This window comes from Aythya marila, assembly GCF_965140915.1.
Source record: "Aythya marila genome assembly, chromosome: 9".
NCBI classification, from domain to species: Eukaryota; Metazoa; Chordata; class Aves; order Anseriformes; family Anatidae; genus Aythya; species Aythya marila.
In genome coordinates this window covers 6,969,631-6,990,403 of record NC_139050.1, presented here as the reverse complement: position 1 = coordinate 6,990,403, position 20,773 = coordinate 6,969,631, and positions in this window count along the sequence as shown.

Sequence of the window (20,773 nt, the reverse complement as noted above, 5' to 3'; positions counted from 1 at the left end):
GCATTCTCTGAAATATTCCTAAAGATCCTCTTTTTAAAGTCCAAATCTTTTTGTCATCTTGAAGAATTCATCATTTGCACAGAAAGATTTAAACCAATTATCCATGGGACTAGACATTGTCACTCAGCCAGGATCTATGTCAGGAACAAAGTGGTCACGGTCACATATGCCTCAAGGATGAAAAACAATGTTACAAAAATTAGTATCATCATAAATTTATTTTCAAAAAAGCTTAAGATACTTAACACTCACTGTAATTCTATGGAAGGAGGAAGAAGACATCTATTTCCTTTAACATCTATTGAAAAATCCCACTGCACAGTGGGAGTGCAGCTTGCAGTTTGGGAACTGTGCCAAAGCAACACAGACTAGTTTAAAGAAGGACCGCCAAGTTCTCTCTAAAGGTTGGAGGCTACATTAAATGAAAACTTGAAGCACTAGTTCTGTCAGCTGTATTTCAAAGAGTGTATGATGTTAAAGTAATCGAAAATAGTCAGTAATCCATTATTTCTAAAAAGAAAATAAGGAGTCATAAGCAACAGATTACTTTTTCAAAGTGACTTTAGCAACATTCTTCAGGCCAAGGAAGACATCTAAGTTTTCAAAAGCAATCTTATAGAGAAGGCTGTCCTAACCTCAGATAGCTGTATCGAAATCTTACAGCTTTAGAAATTTTGCATTACGAAAGTGCTTGTACGGGCATTACAGCTAGATGAGCAACCAGAAATCCTACACTTGCTGTTCAAGGTATAACTGTCCAAGGGAAATGGTAAGGAATCATTTTCTCTATTCATTTGCATATGATATTCCCGAACCTTTTTTTCACAACAAGTGTCCTAAAAACAAACCAGGATTATTTAGAGCAGTTGGGTAGTTAGATATGGTAAGCAGTTGTGTGAAAATGATCATCCGTTTCCTTCTTAAAACCAAGACAAAACAGGAAACCTGCTACAAAAGAAATTGAAGCCACCAAAGAAAATGGAAATGGATTCATTATTTTTCCTTGGTTCAAGTAACTAAGCTCTGCAATGAGACATCGTGGAGTTTAGCAGAATTGTCACAAAGACTGTACATTAAACTACATTTTTGATCAACAATCTACTTTTACTATTATGTCTGTTCAATTTTAGAGCTTTTGTGCCACTGAACACTTGTAAATATGCCCAGCAATGTGAACTGAGGTGTCTGCATGAATTCATGTTCCCGTTTTCACCTGTGCTGTAAAACAGATAGCCAAAGAAGGGAATTATTCTTTACAATTATTTGACACTTAATCTGAAAAAGATTATTTCTAGTGATTATAATCAACTGAAATAAATCTATAATGATAAGTAAATGTAGACCAGGTGTCTCAGGTGTAGACATCCAGTTGTATATATTGAAATTCATTCTTGAGAATCTAAAGATATGGCCCTTGTTAAGCAAGAAACTGAAGCTCATGAATAGTTCCTACCGTCTTAGAAGAGTACTGAAGTCAACAGCATTCACATGCTTAAAGTTAAAAATGGTAATGACCTTGAATGAACAAGTGGAAAAGACTGTCTATGTCTCAGATTATTCATTCAGCAATGTCAGTATGGACTGAAAATTTTTGACAATATTGTTTCATACTAGGGAGCATTGATGTAATTAATAATCATGGTACTGTATAAAGAATTACCTTTACAGTTTAGTAACTTCTTCAGAATACGTCAAATGCATGTCTACAACTGGAGTTTCCACCACAATATAACGCTTCTTAGTATTTCAGATATCTTAAAAACTCATCACAGACAAGTATGGAATAAAGTAACAGGGTATTCTGTACAAATAAAAATGATTTGTCACCTTACCGTCATGTAAAGAAAATTAAAATAACCTAATGGTCATATTTCATTAAATTCTTAAACCCAGCTCCATTTTTCCCCATTTATCGATTTTTCTAATCAAGCTGAAAAGAGGATCTTCAATCAGTCAGGGAGAAAATTCACAGAAATATTTTCAGATGTGCTAGATCTCTGCTTCTAATGCAATAGTGAAATACTGTTAAAGCAGAGGGAGAACATAAAACTATGTTGACTGTAATATTATCAGGTTTGGCTAGAAGTAAAAACAATAAAGATGACTATTTATGTGTGATTTGAAACTAAGAGGAAGTGCAGAACTCAGAGAGAAAAGAGGGGGTAAGTTCTATGAGCTCTATCAGCAAAATCAAGGGAATCTAAATTATGTTGGAATAAATGAACATAAAATCTGTATTCTTTCAGAATCACTTACCTGGGTAAGTTAACCCAAAAACTTCTAAATGATTCAGTTTCCAACCAACCAGACAGATAAAATAAAGTAACATAAAATAAAATAAGCTACTCCACCACCTAAACAGTTCATAAATATATAGTGCACCTACCAATACTTGCACAAGTACTACAGCACCAGTTTAGCAGAAGGCTACAAAACTCATTAAGTCTCATCAAGTACTTGACTAGCTCTTGCATATTTGAAGGTCCTTGTTGATATGAATTTAATAACAAATGTGTTAGCACCAATAAAGTTCTTTATAACAGAAGTTATTTTATTAAACATTACAAAATTTGTCCCTCAAATCTCCAGAAAGTTTTTATGTGTCTATCTGTAATCAGTATTTTCACTGTGAGTTTGCCTGCATGTGTGGCTGAGTGACCTGTATGGCAAATCAATCTGCAGTTAGAAGTGTCAAACTGCAGACAACAGCAGAAGGCACTGTGGTCATATTAACAGCTGCCAACTTCAGAATTTATAATTGGCTACCATCTGGGATATATATATTTTTAAAAGGCTACAGGTCAGTAATTCTACTTTGTGAAATTTTAAGAAATGACAGAGCATGCAAGAGGGAGGGTAGACTATACGGTCACAGGAGGCGGTAATGGAAAACAAAACAAAGATATACACAGAAACTAATCAGAACAGAACAATACAGTGAAATATAAAGAAAAAAAAAAAGTAATGAATAAGTGATCAAAACATTAGTTAGTCAGTTGAGATTGGAGCTATGGGAATTACCATGAATGATCTCCAAGAAGAAAAGAAGAGTGATTATCATAAAATATTGCCATGTCTGGCAAAGATAATTAAATCTACAAAGGGTAACTCTAACTAAGAATAAATTGAAAATGAAAAGAAAAACCCTAAACCGAAGATATAAAGAACAAATGGAACAGAAAAAGAAATTGCAAGAGAAATTGCAAATGAAGAGATTAATAATGATAAACGCACAGGCAAAAAGAGAGAAAATCCCTGAGGAAATGGCTCAAGGGAGCAAGCTGTTTAGGTATAAGGAAAGCCAAAAGTAATCTTGCAAAAGTTTAAAAAATAAAGAAAGGAGAAGGTGAAAGTGGTTAAGCTATTCTGTAGAGCATTTTCCATACCTCTTCTTCATCGTTAATTTAGTCAGAGGCAGAAAAAAAATTAAAAAGTGAATTTCATTACATCATGTTTGGAATGTGATATGATTATACAGTATGAAGCCACAAGATGAAGCCATTAAAAACAGATAAATCAGGGAAAACTTTATATTGTATTTGACACTTAGAGCCTGTGAAGCCAAGCTGGGTGTGTCACCATGGTTTTTGTGATCTTCATCCATTTGATACCTGAATACAAAGTTTTTCCAGCACTTTTATTGTATACATTCTTCTCATTTACAAGCTATAAAATACATTTCAAACAAAAAGCATCTGCATGATAACATAGACTATTATGCTACAAACAGCTGTGATCACACTTAGGTGTGTAAGGAGTTAGTGGGTATCAACTAAGCTTATTCACCAAACAAAGCTGATATGGCAGATCTATGTATGCTTGGGTACAATGCCAGCTGGCTTCCAATACAGGTATAACCAAACAAAGGATACACAGATTGTTTCAAATGAAATTCTTTGAATAAGGTTACGTTCAAAGATCAACATTTTTTTCCTTCAGCTCTTTTTTAGAATTGTAGACTATAGCATCATCAGAAAAGGATTTAGAAGATTAGGTAATGGAAATGGTAAATTTTTCACTGTCTGACAACCTGAAGTGACTTAGTGCCTGCATCATTGCTGTCTGCCACTGGGCATTTGGGACTTCCCTTTTCTAATGTAATCATTCAGAATAACGTTGTCTCTTCCAAATGCCTAACTTGCATTTTGACCACCTTAACAGATTCAAAAGTCTCTAAACTCACCCTTTATCCTTTTTATCAGGTGTCCCTTAGGTCTAAACTAATTAAGAACAGTGAATACTCAATCTCTATTAATCTGCTCCCAACCTTCATGGTTTTACAGAACTCTGTCATAATATGACCAAATGCAAAGGATCATCTGTATGATTCTAATAATCCTCAGTCATGCAGAGAAGCCAATGCCATGACCATCCAAAAAGATCTTACAAACAAAAGCACCTTCTCTAATCTGCATTAACCCTGTTACTACACAATCACATTAGAATTACTTTTCTAATCACTTTTCTATGTCTGTTATCACTTACTAGACTTCAAAATTGACCCTGCTCTGAGAGAGGTCGGACCAAATAGCCTTAAGACATGCCTTCCAACTTAAATTATTCTATTAACATTTTGCCCCTAATTTAGAGTGTTAAAAGAAATTAGGGATAAAAAAATCCAAGACATCTCTTTGAAAATCTGATCACTATTGATGTCAAGTTGTGATTCTTTTCTCCTAACAAAGTACAAGCTCTCCCTGAGGTACTTCCAACAGTTGATATATGAATACTTGTTTAAGTATGAATGCACAGTAATGTTTCTGAAGATTTTTTTTGATGTTGAAAGGATATATCCATGCTATCACTTCTGCAGTTACAGAACTGACTATTATCTCTGTCTATCCAACTGTATCTATGGCATCTGTAAAATTTAATTATCTTTGAGGCTTTGACCCTTCTCTAGCTGAAACTGGTCATTGCCTTGGAAATCTCTTGAAGTGGATAGAGATAAACCATATGGTTCTTGTACAGAAAGAATGAGAAAAGTAATACCTTATTAGTAAAACCAGGAAAAGTATTCTAACTATGAATGAAGACTCACATTCAAAGTGTCAGGCTTGTGAGAGTAATATGAAATCACTGCATGGGATATCGATGAATATTAGGATAAGTAATTGTGGTAAGCATCCTTTGTTGTTTCACACAATCCTGGAAAGTAAATTTGAGTAGTCATTAAAGCCTTTGAAAGCAGTCAATATTCCATTTAAGTGGTGTTTGTTTTTTTCTTCAGCTTTGTCCAGAACATGAGAAAATATAACAAACATATTCTATTTATAGAAAACAGCATTTTCCCTCAATTTGGTGAATGGTAAGCACACACACACACAAAAAAAAAAAAACCAACTAGGTAGTGTTAAATATGATTGTGTATTACATGGCATGACATCACTGCTGAATTCTGCAAAGCCCAAGTTAAATACAGAATTACTTTTGATGAAGTTTTTCATAAGTCACATTTGAATATTGTGAATAATAAAGAGTATGTAAACATATTTCAGAGCAATGCTGCATCTTTTCCATATTTTGTCCCGTGTCCTGTCATTTCAGTTCATTTTAACATTAATGACAATGCTGCATCAAATTTCTTCTTAGAAATGAGCTGTCAGGGCCAACTATTGTTAAAAGTAGCTTAAAGTTCCTGGAGGTCAGATCCAGCTCTGCTCTAGCTGTGTGAGACACACAATCACTTTAGCATTGCATGATATGGCAGAACAAGACAATATTTAAGAGGGAAGGGCAGCAGGCCCATTAGCCCTTTCCTCTCACTCAGTTAATGGCTCACACAGGTACTGGGCAGGCCAGGAGTCTCATCTAGACTCCTCATATCTGTTTGATAGGGATTTTATCTGCCTATTGACCTGCCGAATTCCTGTTGTCCTTATCTGAGAAAAACAAACAAAAACACCTGAATGCACAAAAGAACATTTGTTTTTTATTTAAAAAAGAAAGAACTCATTTGACTTCTCAGAAAGCTAGGGAATGAAGAGTTGCTGATATTTTTAGTTTTACTTTTTTTTTTTTTTTTCCTCCTCTCTCTCTCCTGGGAATGAAATCAAATTTCTGTTTTGGGCCTTTCAATTAATGCTAATAAGCATCACAATCCATCTAAGCAACACTGCTAATTATTTCAAGCATGGAAGTATCATGGAAGAACCATCCTTCATGGAGCTTTTGCAATCACGAGAATTACCTCCATTTTCATCTATGAATAAAAGTCATACATTCCCATGGCAAAATGATATGAGCGATGTTCCAGATACCCTTAGGTGTTTCATGGACATTCAGCAGGCTATTGCTGAAGAGAGCCAGCCCCATGTTAGCAAGCCAGCTGTCCCCAGATCAAGAGGAAGAGCTTGTGTACTACCAACATTTCATGGCCTTTACAAAACTCAGTTGGGCAGAAGGAAACAAAATTGGTTTTGTAACGAAAAAAAGGACCATGATCTACTCCAAGACTACCTACATTTGGTCTAAGCAGTTAACAAATGTTTATGGCCTTCCACAGTATGGAGGATATTGCACATTTCATGACAAACACATCTCTTTATACAAACAAATCAATATACAAATGCAATAGCAATAAAAACGATAAACACATTCCAGATAGTCAATTTGATATATAACTAATGAAAAACATTTCAAGGCAACATAAAATCTACTGAAATTACACTGGATTGGCCCTACTATAATTGAGATGACAATATAGCCTGCTTTGCATTAAAGATAGTTCTGAAGCTGGGTGAATAAGCTAAAGGCAGATCTGAAACAGAATCCATCACTTCAAGTCAGGACAATGCATCAGTGGAAAACATGGAAGCTACGCTGAAAATGAAACATGGCCAAGGGTCAAAAGCTATGGGGAGATCATGTAAATATGGCACCTCAAGGTCTAACAAGGTGTTCCTTCTAAGTCAAGTGAAAATTCTTAAAATCAAGAAGTTTGAACCAGAATTCATTATAAAAGGTTTCAGAACAGCAGCAACATACTTCAGCTTTTCAAACCAGTAGTAACTACAACAGTGGCATTTGCATTAATAGAAATATTTTCTGTTTTTAATACATTTGAAAGATCAGATAGCAGGAAATTGCACTAAGTGGAAAAGCAGTGAAACTATAAATCTAAGATACAGCTCGAAGGTACAGAGGCAGTCCAGCAGCAATTAATAATAAACTGTTAAAGATTTTTAGTTACATAAAGCTTTTTTTTTTTTTTTTTTTTTTTTTTTTTGGCACATTTTCTTAGGAAGATGGCAGAGATTCATCAAAAACACCTGTATAAAGATGTGCAAGAGGTATGAACTGGGTCACAAATTAGAATGGCTACTATATGTTGAAAAGGACTGCATTCTTAAATTCCATTTGAGGAAATTACATTTGGAAATTGATGAATACTTTGCTCATAGAAAACAGAAAGCATAAACTCTAATGAATGTTTACAAGAAGAAAAATTGCAGAAAATGAAATAACTCACAGTTAACTATTTCAATGAACATAGATCTACACTCTATACAGATTCTGAGATAGACACTGAACTTTGGTTCAGTCTCTTATACAGCTCCCTTTTTTGATCTAATGCAGGCTCTGCATGATCATAAAAAGTACACGTGGACTTGCAACAGCACTTCACATTCTGGGAACAATTCTCTGACAGTCATTACTACCAGGATTAGTAAACTATGCAATCAAATGTATTCCCATCTCCACCTGTGCAGTGGTACTGTGATGGCTTTGTTACTGCCCTTATATCCTCTCTTGCCATGAAAAAGAGCAACAGAAAAAAAACTATCCAACTATCCTTTCAGATACTTGCTTGCATCTCAAAGTCATTCAAAAGGTTTCTTTGCTAGTAACCCTCAGTCACTTCTTGCTTTTAAATTGTTTGTTTACAGCATTATAGAACTATCCAATCCATACAGTTTAACAAGAAATGACATGTCTTAGTACGATGTTACCTTGTTATATAACCACTCTTCTATCCTTGATATATACATATCTTTCTTGTAAACTTTCTTGTTGTATTTCTAGGAACATACTTTTAACTAAAAAATGCCAGTTACAAAAAAAAAAAAAAAAAAAAAAAAAAAAAGTAAACATGAATTCAAATACTAAAACTGATATTCTTATCAATCATTTTAGTCTGAATGTCAAGATTCTTCCTATCAATTGAACAACATATACTAACACATTAAAAATGACAAGCCAATAAGTTAAAATAAGTTATATAAATAGAAGCAAAAAGCATACAAATGTACCATGACTCTCTTGGACATTATATCCTATCTTCCACCTCTCAGTTCAGGATGTGCACCATGTTATAAAGAAGACATTAGCTGTCCAGGTCTGAATGTCCAAAAGTTATATGAAGGCATAAAGAAGAAAAGAGATTTCAAAGTAGAGAAGAAAGTACATCACATAAGATTGTGTCCAGATGATGACTTAGCACATAGCATGGAAAACCTACCTGCATATCTTTAACAGCTGGAACTCTTCAAGTAAAGGAAAGTACCAGCTCATCAGCTGTTTGAGATGATTATGTGAGAGAACCAAAATTAAAGACTATAACTGAACTCAACTTTTTGCTTATAAATTAAACAAAACAAGCTACACGAAATCATTCAGAATATTTTGGCAAGATAACATTCTTTGAATCTATAATTAGCACAAAGTGATACACCATCATGAATTTGGGTAAAAACTACCACACATGCATCCCAGACTGGTTCTTCCTGAATTTTCATAGGAGAACTTGAGTCTCAACAACACATTGTTTCAGATACTGAAAAGAATGCCTACATGAGGGTTATCACTGACATTTGAAAACACACAAACAAACCAAATTTATATTGGAAGTCAGATAGCAGAATTTCAGATCACCTCTACTTTGTCAGACACAGGACTGGGAAGAAAGACGACATACAAGAGTAGGATTCCATTTTGGTATACAGTAAGTGGCAAAATCCACATCAGGATACAGCTTTCCGGGGAGGGTAACTAGGTGTACAGTCTTGCTGCCAAAGATCAGCTTCCAAATGGGCTGAATCAAAACATCTTTAATACTGTCAGTCTCAAAAAAGCACCACCTCCTGACAGCTGGTGATAAACTATACTGTCAAGCAGCGTTAACTGCCATGTCTCTATTGAAGCAGAATTGTGAAACCTGGATTGCAAAGACTAAGAAACTGTCAGAAGGGTTAACACAAACATCCTTCTAAAAATATTTTAAAGACTTTGAGAAAAAGCAGCCATACTTACCATTTTTTTCCTCTTAAAATGGAGAATTATTGAATCTGAATGGCATAGGGGCTGCATGGCTCATTGGCAGGTGATAGATGATATCTAGTTATTAAAGCAGGTATAAGGCTAGATGTAGAGTTTATTGAATACCAGTCATGAAAATAAATTATTCAGTGAAGAATAGCAAAATTCATCAATCATTTATATGATTAATATTTTTGCAGGCATTTAGCCAGCTCTACTGGATATGGTGTCATTCAGCGGTAGGTCAGTAGTACAAATCTGAACGAGGCTGCCAGCGTCAAGAAATGATTAATGCTTGATAGCTATATGAAAGCCTTTCTCTAGTTCTGATAAGAATGAAACAAAGAAGGTTTAAGCACAGTACTGAATATAAAAGGGTGGTAGAGAATTTAAGTGCTAGAAAATTCTAACCAGCTCTAAAAAGTGCCTTTTGATACAAAACAGAAATGTGTATTTGACAAGATTGCTTTAAATTAACGAAATCCCAGTTAACAAATATATTTGAGAAGAGAAACAAACATTAGTGATTAGCTTCAAAATCTTGTTAATCACTGAAATATTTCCACAATTTTAAATAAATTAAAAAAAAAAAGCCTTATATTTTGAATTAACATGGATGTTCTAACATCCGACAAGGTTTCTTTATAGGTACTTCACTGTTTGCTATTACTTGTTCAAATGGATATTTAAAAAGTTATCTTTGTAAATCAGAGAGCAATAAACATTCAGAAATCCTGACAAAACCAACTATGATTATTGCAGAAAAACACTGAAGCACATGTACATGCTTGAGTGCAAGCGAAGTCACACTGAAGTTCTTGGAAGTTCAGCATATATTTGATTTCCCGAGAGGGCAACAGACAAAAGAAACACCTAGACAGTATTACCTCAGCATCCAAATAGTTTACGTAGGACTGGAAACCCCAGAGAACCAAAGAATGTACATCTTCACTGATTTTTATTTTAGGCCTAAATCTAAATTTGTTAATTTCTAAACCTTCCTTCAAATGGTCTCCTCCGTTTGCAGACATCTTCATATACAAACACATACTTACACATTGTATTTATGTAAATATGAATTGTTGTATGTGCACATACAAACATGGTTTTGTACGTGCACAGAAAGTCTTGACTGTAATAGCATCACTCAAAAAATGTTGATTTTTTTCCCTCACTCCATTTCTGACATCCAAATTCAGTAAATTCTGTCCCTTTCTGTTTGCACTTACCCCAGTTTTCCTATGTAAAAAAATTTTTTCTCTTTTCTTGCAATCTCCTAAATGCAGATGAGCCCTCTTACTGTGCTGTTAGTCAGTGTGATTATTTCATATGTAAATGTTTGCTTATCCTCCCTTTCAAACAGGTCTTTCCATTTAGATATTCCCAGATGATTGCTTTTCAAAGAACTACCTTCGGGTATTTTGTGCTTTAATTAGTACAACTCTTTATTACTAGACACTTCCCAGTGCCAAAATACAGCCTTATAAATGGAGACAAAGGGGAAAAAAATCTCTAGCACTGCGGGACAGGAGAAGTTTTGGAAGTGACATTAACAGTGTCAGATTGTCTTTGCTGAGACCACTCCTCGCAGGCATTCCTCACCAGCCTGGGCTACACATCTACAGACTGGCCTTATTTTGGAGCATAAGGGCATAAATGAATGCCATCTAAAAGACACATAAATACTTCTAAAAGTTAGGCTTATTCTGAATAGGTCTTCTGAAGAGAGAATATATAAATAAAATGTTTTCACATGTAGTAAATACTATCTTCCTGCAAGCAAATCCCCTCGTTTGGCAGAATTACTTAATGAAAGTTATCTAAATAAATAACACAGGAATAAACCCATTGTGAATTTAAACTTGCTGCACATCAAACTAAGTTAATTAGAAGCTTACTGACAAGTAGTGGCATTACAGTTATTTATGATTGGCTTGGTTAAAGAATAAACTTGTAAAATAAATGTGTGATTTGCAGTACATTGACCATGAATTAGAAAAGCAATAGGTTTGCCCTTCCAATGTCACTTATAATACTGAAGTTTGTTAAGCCAATCATATTTTTCCACACTATTCATGAGCTTGCTAATCAGCTGCAATTGGTAATATGAAATATTTAATTGTGTGATGGTTTATTAATCTGTTCATGAAATGTTAATAGCAAATTTTTATGGATACAAAATATGGCTCTTGCAGAATCTAGCAGCTTTGGTTCTTGATGGATTTTGATGCTGCATATTTTGTGATGGTCACGGAATATAAAAAGCAAAAAGGTAACACCATGAGAATTTAATGCACGTTTACCAGCACCAGAAAAATAAAATACAGTTGACAGTCTGAAAAACAGGTAAAGGAGTATAATTTGCCTCATGGCTCCCCAAGGATCTGGAGAAGGCTGAGATGATTAACTTTCTGCAACAAACTGCCCAGCATATACTCCAGTCTAATGACATGACATGCAATTTTCAAGGTGTACGCAGGACTAATCTGCTGGATGGCTACAACTGCAATTAACACAGCAGCACCAAGGCTTTGTGGGGGAAGCCTACAAATTACAATGCAAACATAACAAAATTTGCTAAATATAGCAGAAGAAAATTTCTGAGCTTCTGTTTAAAGAGGTCCTACAAGACTCTAGTGTTCCTCACTGCTGCACTTTCTCCTTTCCTTTCACACTCTCACTTTCTTTTCTAAAAAAAAAAAAACAGGTTTCCTCTTTCCTTTCCTCTAGGCCATTCTTTTTAGGAGTATACTTCAGCTCTTCAGCAGCACCAGCTTCCTCAGTAAATTGTGCAGGTAAGTGCTACAGGTGCTGATGTCCAGGATTAGGCTTAATAATAAAGGTAATGAAACTGGCCAAATCACATCACATGCCATACATTAGATCATGGTCTTACAGAGAGATTCCAGTGAGGTACAAAAGCCAAGGATGAGGGGAACATCTGAAAGCAAGCCTCTGTTGCATTTATTAGGGAGAAAGGCTGGTTTTGGACTACAAAAGAAGGGAAGCATTATGCAATGACTATTATTAGGCAGAGCTCAAACCACCATGCAGTTTTTTTATGAGACTTGAAGTGAAACGTACCAGAGTATTACTTGATATCCTTCAAGATAAAGCATTCTCACTAGCATCATTACATCTATAATTTGGAAAAAATGTACTAAAGTATGAGAACATTAAGCTCACCTTCAGAAATAATTTACAGTACTGCAGTCATTAAAGAGAAATACTTCTGAAAATAAATCACCAAATAAAAAAATAAAATAAAATAAATAATATCCAGCTTGAACTATACTTCTTTCACCCTGTGAATGCTCCTCTTGAACAACGAGTTTGTTTAAATCACATACAAGAGTACAAATCTGAAACAGTTACAATACTGCCACCATCCTCCCCATTTTATAGGGGAGTGAATGCCATGTAAAAAACGTTGCAAAAATGCCAGAAAACTAGAGAAAAACAAAACAAAGGAAAAAAACCACACACACACACCCCAGGAGTTCTACAAATTGTGTCCCCTCTTCCTAACAGCTCTAGTCTGTGTGGATGAAGAGATGCAGATCTCTGATTTCAGTGGGACTACTGATGTGCTCAAACTTCCCTATGCACAGCTCATGGGAGTTTTTCTGCATGGGAGAGAATGCAAACAAACAGTTAAAAGTGGAAGTGCTCAGTTCTCTGGAAATGTTTTGCTTCAGAGGTCTAATAGGATGACTGCCATACTCAATATCATACTTGAAAATTGTTTTGTTATTTTTTTAAACAGTTATTAAGAATGTATGCATTTATTTATGTATTGTAATACATTGGTTTTTACAAATAAGCCAGGCTTTAAGCAGAAGCCTGACCAGGATGGTCTGAAAATGTCACATCTATTCCTGTTATTTATATGTACCTTATAAATGAGGTCTTTGGCTTCAATCAGAAGCACATTCACTACCTTCACATAGCAATATTCATCCCCTTTAGAAGCGGGATATGTAAGAATGAACAGGCTATCCAATATTGACACAAAATCTGGCAGAGCTAAGAATCAATCTCAAGTTTCCTGTGTATAATTCCCTATTAAAACCGTTTCTTATTGTCCCTATTAGAAACACAAGCATGTATATCAATTATTAATAGAGCCATTTTCATCCTTGCAGGAAACCTGATGAGGTGCAACTGGCTTACTGCAAGACCAGACAGTTCTCATGTGTTTTCATGTATTTTGTCATTTCAAGACACATCTTTGAGCAAAAGGAAGTAGTGCAAGCACAGTGTAGGAGAACATAAGGGAACAACTGTGGTCCCATACTGATGGTTGCATTCTCACAGACAGAGGGGAAAAAAAAAAAAAAGAATAAGCACAGGAGTTGCAAATAATTGCTGAATGATCACCCAGTGCACCAAGTCTTTAATTAGCGTTGATCGGTTTTGCGGATGTTGCCCCAGTTCATATATTACTCCACTCACTTCTGTTTACCACTTTCTAAATGTTGCCAGCTTACTGCCTAGTAAACGGCAATTGTTCTCTTTGTGTCTCGTCATTATAAATGTTTGTGACAAGAGACCCTGAGCTGCTCTAATACCCTGACAAAATGGTCCACCATCCTAATCAGTAGTCTACCTGGTATACGTACCTCTTCTATCCCAACTCCATCAGCAAAAATGCCAAAGAATGTGAAATACTAGATATAATGACAACATAAAAACAGGGTACAGTAGTTCTTCTTTCTCAGCATTTTTTCTTCTTATTCCACAGAATCCCTCAGGTATCTCTTTGGCTGAACTATTCCCCAAAAAACAATTATACTTCTAAATACAGCAATTCTCTGTTCAGCTTTATATCATAAGATCAAACATCAACTGTATTGCCACTCTCTCTTTCTAAGTATTTCTTACAAATTTGATCAATATGCACTAAATTCCCTGCCTAAATTTTGTCAGTCTTAGATTTTTGAACATATAAAATGTTTGCTTTATATTTTCCACCTGGAAATAATGTAATTATGCACTCTACCAAACAGTCCATCCTATCTCTTGTAGTAAACCACCACTGTGACTAATTGCATTGAAGACAAAGATAATTAAAATCTAAAGAGGGCCGTCGTATGTTAAAAAGGTATAAAGCTTAAGCATATACAGGAAATCTCATTGCATTACTTTATTGATCGTAAAAAAATATGCTAAAACTTAATTTCAAGGAAATTGTTATTTCCTTTTCGATGTGTAAGCAACACTGGTGTTTCTAACATTACTGTGCCAAAAGTGAATGTCTAGTATACTGTAAAAATTAACTTAATGCATAACTGACATTAACTCCTTATTTAGTAAGGACAACTCCTTACTTTTTGCAAAAGGCTTAGAGAACTCCTTTTCCTTACCCTGTACTGTCCTGTGAACATATAAATTAATCCAGAACTCAGGATAAAAAAAGGTATTTTATATGCTGAGTTACAGGTTTTCAGTTGTACTGCATTCTCTCTTCAGCTTGCTGGGTTATGTGTCCATGATTTGTAGCACATCATTCTTCTTAGCAAGTGGGACCCAATAACCCTTAAAGCCTCACAGCAGGCACCGAAGAACCGGAGTGTCTGTTCTGGGTGCTTCCCCTGTGCTCCAAGCACCAAGTCAACACTTTAAGACTTCTCCCCCAAAAGAGGGAAAATTCTTCTTCCAGAGGGGAATGTTGCCATTTCTGTTACTGGGGCTGACTGGCTGTTCAGCTATCTTCTGAGGAGATAAAGTCTGCTTCCATCCTGTCTGCAGTGGGTTGGAAAACAACCGTGGGTGCAGGAGGACATCTCACAAGCCTAAACTTCAGTAGGTGGTCAAAGGATTTAATTTCCGGGAAACCAGACAGAATAAAGTAGCACAATGCACTGCACCTCCAAACTGCAGGGTGCTGTGCCGGTCATCAATTGCAAAACACAGAGGCAGCCCCCGGGAGGTCGTTGAGGGGCTGAACCAGGTCTGGCAGAGGTTGCAAGTACCCACAGGGAGAGCCCACGCAGGAGATGGGTTGTCCTGAAAGACTGCAATGTGTGGGAAGGACCAGTCCTGGAGCAGGGGAAAGGAGGAAGGAGTGGCAGACTTGAAGCACTATGAGCTGACCACAGCCCCATGCTCCCTCTCCCCTGCACTGTTTGACAGCAGAAAATGGAATATTTCACAACTGAGATAACAAGACACGTTATAAGACCACTGAAACACAGAGCAATGCAAGAGTGAGGACTCCAGAAGCAGTTACCTACTTTCATGAAACTTCTAGCAGATATTAGAAACAAAAACAAATGTACTTTCTCCTCCTTCTTCGCTCCCATTTATATAGAGAGAGATCATCAGCAAAAGTTTCAAAAAACAAATGAAAGAACATACTACCACTGAAGTATTTACCTTCTCTAGATGCCATCAGAAAACTGGTGGTACGTACAATGTAACAATGACAAAATAATAATAATAATAATAATCCTAGTATCAATCATGTCACAAAACATACCAAAGATTTTGTCTCCAGGACTACCCATCTAGCAAACTAGGCACACACTGCCTCCTTTCTGAAAAATTGAAAAGAACAACTGAAACAGCTGAACTACTTCTGTGTAACTACACACTGTCCTCATTCCCTAAAGTCATGCTACTTTTACCACCACACCTGCTAGGGACAGAGTACTTTCACTGCATCTGCAGACTGGTCCTAGTAGTAGTTCTTTGCAAGGAGCTCATCTGTCCTTGTATCAACTTCTGTGTACTGGCACTAATTTCAGCTTCATGTCTGCTGTGGTTTCCAGTTGAGATCAATTTAATATTTTAGTCCAAATACCAGAAGCAATTGTATTAAACTAGGCACTAATTACCAGATTAATTTATCTTTTAGTCAGGAAAATGTTTAAGTGATAGGAATGTGGAAAGGTAACTTAGTTCACTCTGAACCTAAATTACACAGTTTTAGTATGTGAAACTAACATCAGAGGCACTTAGAGGTACTAAAAGATGCTGGCCTTTATTACCAGCATTATCTGTAGTAGCTTTGGAAAAAATGCTGGGGGGGGAAAAAAAAAAAAAAAGGATAAAATATTAGGAAATTGCAGACATTATGACAGAGAAAGGGAGACATAAGGCATTTTGTTTCTTGAATACATTTTTATTTTAACACATTCACAGAAACCAATGGCTCATTTGATATATCCCAATTAACATGTATTCAAAATGTTCTAGCTATAAAATGAAATGGATTCAATTCAAAAGTAATCAACTTCTACTCAACAAGAACTTTGTAAGGATGATATCTGATCATTTCTAGGCAATACCGATCTAGTAATTCATCTATGGGAAACTTATTTCATGACTGAAAGAAAAACAGTATTCTTATTCTGCAGACAGAGTAAAAATAAGTCTGAAGCTAAATTTTTAAATCAGTTTCAAACAGGATATTTTTTCCTTGGGAAGACAAATAGTTACTCAACGAAATTTACAATCTTCTAAAACTTCCAACTGCAGTAGTCTTTTGTGTCAGACACTGATCCAAATACATGATTCTTCAACATGGAAATCACGTTGAAATAAAAAATGAGAGAAGAGCGGTTATTGCAAGGAATAGAAAGTGACCAGGATTATTTCTTCCCTAAGAGTTTAAAAAGATGAGATTTTTGTATTGTCAAGTTTTCAGCACTACTGCTCATTCAGAGCATCTGAATGTCTCTATTACTCTTACTTGTAAAATATGTATCCTTCTGTCATCTAAACTCAAAATTATATGTGAAACCAGTTGAAATGCACCATCTCCCAAAGTGAGATGGAAATAGAAGTCAAATAAGCATGGAAGGGAAGGTGGGTCTGTATTTTACTCTTCGTAACAATCCATGTCAATGAGCAAATATTACTATAAAAACTTCAAGACATACCAAAAATCTTGTTCATTTTGTTCTAATGCCTTAGTCTTTAATATTTCTGGTCAGTTATCATAATCTTTGGTCTAGCATTGTAAAATCTTATGAGAGTTTTCGTAGCTTTCTAGTGTATTTTCTGAAAAATTATTTTTCAATCTCCAGCTGTGGGAAAAAAAATATATATATATATATCTGAAAAGCAGACTGCAGATGTGAGAATTTTTTTGCTAATGAAAACTGAGCACTGAGCATTCTGGAGCAGCTTTGAGAATCCCATCTGCTAACTACATTTTGAAAGAACTTTTAGAAACATAGAGAACTAAAAAGAACTTTGAATTAATAGTTAATAATAATTTATAACTATTATTATTATAACTATTAATTAGTCCCATTCAATCCACTGTATATCATTAAAAGACTCTCAGTATTTGCACAGATTTTCAAAGTTATGTCAGCCTCTCTGTTGTCCTGTGTTTCTAGAGACAAATCCTTGAGGACTGGCACTTTTCTGTATGTAAAGATCCACCTTGACTTCTAAAGCACAATTTAAGGACTTTCCAAGCTAACAAGAAAGAAAACTTCAAGTACTTTCTAAAATGCAAGAGTTCAGATCAGAAATATTAAAAACTTAATTGGGAACCCAAGGGGGCATGAGATTTCCAATACTACTATCAAAACATTAGTGCTACTAGCAAGAAGACACCTCCAAAAGTAGCTTAACAGCAGAGTCCCCTAAGGTTCTTATGAGTAGTATTCATTTAGCATTTCACAATTTGTAAGAGCTTTTCTTGAGAGAAATGAGCTGAATTCCTTTAGCTGTCTTTTTGGGGATGTACAAAATTGATACATTCCATCTTTCCTGTAGAAAGCCTATCTTGCCTCTGAAGTTCACCTTTGTGCCATTGCCTGGGGATCAGGGGTTTCGATCGCAGTGACTTATCCCATGCTACCCGACTGACTCTCTTTGTATTCTTTCCTTTGACTGTGCCCTTGGAAGATTTCTGCACCTGAACAAACCCTTTGCTAACAAGATCTTATAAAGGAAGCTGCATAAGAGACACTGCTGCTGCTTCCAGCACTCAGGAGAATTCATACTCTGGCTCACGCAATGTGCTTACAGCATCTGTGCACTAGCACACATGAATACAGCTGTTACATGCTCTGCACCTGCACTCGATGCTATTACAGCTGCAGAATTCCGTATTGAAATAAACCTCGGGACATTTCTGTTGCAGCACTCTGCTTGTCAGACACACTTGTGGTTAAAATTTTCCTATGCTAAGACTGCTTTAGCTAGAACTGCAAAGGCAGTGAAGCTGCTAGAGTCAGGAAATACAGCACTGCTTCTTTATCAAAATTTGAACACACTGTTGTCAGCAATGCAGTCCTAGAATTTCTCTTTCCACATACTTTTTTTGTGTGTTTGTTTGTTTGTTTTTTCTCAGAAATGGCTTCAAGTCCTGCAGCATTAATCAAAGAGTAACACACAAATATAAATGGATAGCAATGTCCAGAGTAGATGGGAGTCCGTATCTTCAGGCAGCTCAGTTTTGCGCTGCCTGGGGAAAATGAGAGTCCCCTTGGCACCCACATGATGGAATCAGCCAGGGTGCCCCAAACAGGAGCATTTTACTTTATAAATAATACATCTATCAAAAAATTACACAGCCCATCAAACCATTTGATTTCATCATGATTACTTTAACTGTAAGCAACTTTGATTTATTATCTTAAAGCCAGGAGTTGACAGAAAATATACTCGATTCAGTGGGGAATTATCTGATAAGGGGATATAGCAGATCAAGTGGACTGAGCGGTAATAGCACAGGTACACAGTGCACTAACTCAGCAAGTGACTTCCTTATCAGCCACAACCCCAGCTCTGTAAAATGCATAATGCAACAAACTCCTTTCAATATGGCATGTTCCCTGTGCCAAGTTTGTTTTGTTCATTCCTGCAAAAAGTGCCAGACTGGCAATATTGGGATCCAAGTTCCTCTTTTATCAGCAGAACAGCAAAGAGCAACAGCAGCTCCTGCCTACTGCTGTGCTTCTGTCCAGCTCTGGAGCAGCTGCTTCCAGTGCCAGGAATAGCTTTTCACTCACCATACTAATTCATATCTAATTAAATATGACAGTCTCATTACTACCTTGTTACTTACTAACGTATTACAACAACCTTACTGCTACCAGAGTGGTTACAAATAATGCCAGAAATGGACCAAGAGTTTTGGACATTTAGCACCAGAAACCATTTTATTCGTTTTGCAGAGACCAAGCAGCAATGTCAGCCAACTTCAGCTATGCCCAAGGGTGAATTCACCTGTGTAATCAGGGCCCCCTCCCACCAGCCCAGGCTGCCCCCAGCCCCATCCAGCCTGGGCTTGGGCACTGCCAGAGCTGCTCTGGGCAGCCTGGGCCAGGGCCTCACTGCCCTCATAGGAAAGAATTTCTTCCTTATATCTAATCTAAGCCTATCTTTTATTTCATTTAAAAAGAAGAAAAGTAGAGAGTAAAACAACATTACAAACAACACAAAAGTACCTTTATCTTGCATTTTTTCCTCCAAAAACAATTACTGTGTGATCAGTGGTTCAGTGACAGCAATGAATTTTAACTGCTTTGTTCCAGTTTGGGTAACAGGTCCATGGAGTCCGTGGAGCAGCACAGGTGTAACCAAGGGAAGCATTTACTCATTAGTACTTAAGGTCACAGTCACAAGTGATTTTAAGTCCTGCAGCATATCACAAATCATAACCATATCAAGCTGCTCATAGCATCTTCTTCTCCATTTTAATTTCCAGGAATGAACAAAGCAGTACACACTCATAGTTCCCAGAGTATCTCCTTGAACATGTGCAACTTTTCTAGCATACTTTTAAGGGCATAGCTGCCAGTTTCATCTGCCCATTTGTCAGCTTATGCATGCATACCCTTCCCTCAGACAAGCTCCCACTTACACAGCGAGCAACCTCTGAACTGACTGATTTTTCACAGCCAGCCTACAGCTTTCTTTCTATTACTATGCCTTGGGGAAGAAGAAAAAAAAAAAAAGAAAAAAGAAAAAAAAAAGCCAAAAATGACTCTGAGGAGTTGAGAGAACAAGGAGTCATCTAGATTAAAGATGAAGGTAAAGGTCATCGTTATAGAGACAAACAAAAAATACTGACCCCTATTAGATTCTATTTTCTTGCTCTGCATAATGTGACTTGTCCCTAGGTGTAAGTATTTTAGGGGATGCTATATGCCAGATTCTCATATACAGTAAGGTCTTGTTATTCCATCCCACTGGTGTCAAGAAACTTGAAGAATATTTACTGCAACTTTAAAACACCAGAGCAGAGTAAAGAAGCTTTTCTGTAGACTTGAATAAAGCCTTTTGCTTTTTATCTAACTGTGATAGTGACAGTGATGGCGTTTGCTGGTGACCCAGCATGTTAACGACTGTGTTATTCAACATATGCAATTATAAAGGAAAACAAAAAACTTTTTCTGAGAAAACATTGCATGCAAAAATCACAGTGCTTTGATCTGTGCATACCTCCCCAGACAGGTGCTCCACAGGACACAGGTAAATAATCCAAAGGCTTATGTTTTACCAGTAGTGCCTCATGTAAACAGAAAACATTCGTCCTTTTCTTGTC